The following is a 2,073-nucleotide window of genomic DNA, read 5'->3' as shown; positions in this document are numbered from 1 at the left end:
GCACATGCTCACACATATACACATGTGCACACACTCACATGCACACTCACACACGCACACACACAGCCCCTATCTCCCCCGGGGAGTCACATACAATCAGCTCTGAGAGCAGTGGAGGGCCCTGCCACAGCCGCTGGGGTGACAAGAGCCGGGCTGCAAGTCAGGGCCTGCAGGACTGGTTCCTGAGAGCCAGGGAGAAAGAGGCAGAGAGGGAGAGGTGGACAGCACAGGCCGGAGGGGGCAGCCAAGATGCCAGCCAGAGGGCAGCGGCAGGAGGGTAGGATGGGAGAGGATGAGCAGGGCGGGCAGACTGGGAGATGGGACAGACAGACGGACAGGCCGAGACCTGGGAAGTGACAGGCAGAGACAGCCCTGCAGCCCGCGAGCACTCATGATCCCTGGTTATTCCGGCTGCCGTGTCCAGAAGTTGTCCGCTAAGGTTGCTCAGGGCACTGTCCACGGCCACACGGTGCTTTAGAAACAGCGGCCGGATGACCCGGCGCTACAGCACGAGCGCCCCATTCCAGGGCCCGGGAGTCATGCAGAACAACAGGAAGGCGCATTGCCGGACAGGCGGCGGTGGAGTCACACGCGGTGCCTGGGCAGGGTGGGCCCGGGTCTCCCCATCAGATGCCTCTGCAGGGTGGGCCTGGGTCTCCACCATCAGACATCCTATTGGGGTGGGCCTGGGTCTCCACCATCAGACGCCTCTGCAGGGTGGGCCCGAGTCTCCACCATCAGACACCTCTGCAGGGTGGGCCTGGGTCTCCACCATCAGACATCCTATTGGGGTGGGCCTGGGTCTCCACCATCAGACGCCTCTGCAGGGTGGGCCCGAGTCTCCACCATCAGACACCTCTGCAGGGTGGGCCTGGGTCTCCACCATCAGACATCCTATTGGGGTGGGCCTGGGTCTCCACCATCAGACGCCTCTGCAGGGTGGGCCCGAGTCTCCACCATCAGACACCTCTGCAGGGTGGGCCTGGGTCTCCACCATCAGACATCCTATTGGGGTGGGCCTGGGTCTCCACCATCAGACGCCTCTGCAGGGTGGGCCCGAGTCTCCACCATCAGACACCTCTGCAGGGTGGGCCTGGGTCTCCACCATCAGACATCCTATTGGGGTGGGCCTGGGTCTCCACCATCAGACGCCTCTGCAGGGTGGGCCCGAGTCTCCACCATCAGACACCTCTGCAGGGTGGGCCTGGGTCTCCACCATCAGACATCCTATTGGGGTGGGCCTGGGTCTCCACCATCAGACGCCTCTGCAGGGTGGGCCCGAGTCTCCACCATCAGCCGCCTCTGCAGGGTGGGCCCGAGTCTCCACCATCAGACACCTCTGCAGGGTGGGCCTGGGTCTCCACCATCAGACATCCTATTGGGGTGGGCCTGGGTCTCCACCATCAGACGCCTCTGCAGGGTGGGCCCGAGTCTCCACCATCAGACGCCTCTGCAGGGTGGGCCCGAGTCTCCACCATCAGATGCCTCTGCAGGGTGAGCCCAGGTCTCCACCATCAGACACCTCTGAAGGGTGGGCCTGGGTCTCCACCATCAGACATCCTATTGGGGTGGGCCTGGGTCTCCACCATCAGACACCCCCTGGGCTGAGCCTGTTTCCCCCGGGGAAGGGGCTGAGTCTCTCCCTCACCCCCAGACTCCTGGTCTCCTCCCAGCCCGGCCCCCAGGCTGGGTGACCAACTCCTCCCGGGGACCCCCATGTCGTGGGCACCAGGACTGTGCCCACCTTGCCCATGTAGTAGAAAGGGAACCAGAACAGGAGTAGATCGGTGAAGAACTCAGCCAGCCCAAACAAGGTGAACACCACCCAGTAGGTGAGCCAGACAGTGTCGTCGTCTTTGCTTGGGCTCTCGATGGCTTTGATTCTGTGGGAAGGCGCGGCAGGGTCAGGGATGGCCCCGGGGACCCCGCCCAGCCCCCGCGTGGACGGCCAGCCAGTCCTCACGAAGCATATGCGGGGTAAACAAAGCCGATGAGGTTACAGAGTAGAGATTCCCCGTAACCAAACAGCAGACACAGGCTTAGCAGAGTGACAGCTCCTACAGGAGAGAGCGG

At 63.4% G+C, this 2,073-nt stretch overlaps 1 pseudogene; it reads right to left on the bottom strand.

The window, feature by feature from the left end:
* Positions 1–346: 346 nt before the first annotated feature.
* LOC103608974 overlaps positions 347–2,073 on the bottom strand; it is a 4,919-nt pseudogene continuing 3,192 nt past the window's right edge.

Source organism: Galeopterus variegatus, unplaced genomic scaffold, assembly GCF_000696425.1.
Source record: "Galeopterus variegatus unplaced genomic scaffold, G_variegatus-3.0.2 Scaffold9028, whole genome shotgun sequence".
Classification (NCBI taxonomy): Eukaryota; Metazoa; Chordata; class Mammalia; order Dermoptera; family Cynocephalidae; genus Galeopterus; species Galeopterus variegatus.
Note: the sequence above shows the minus strand (reverse complement) of the source record. Positions and strands in the feature narration are given on the sequence as shown.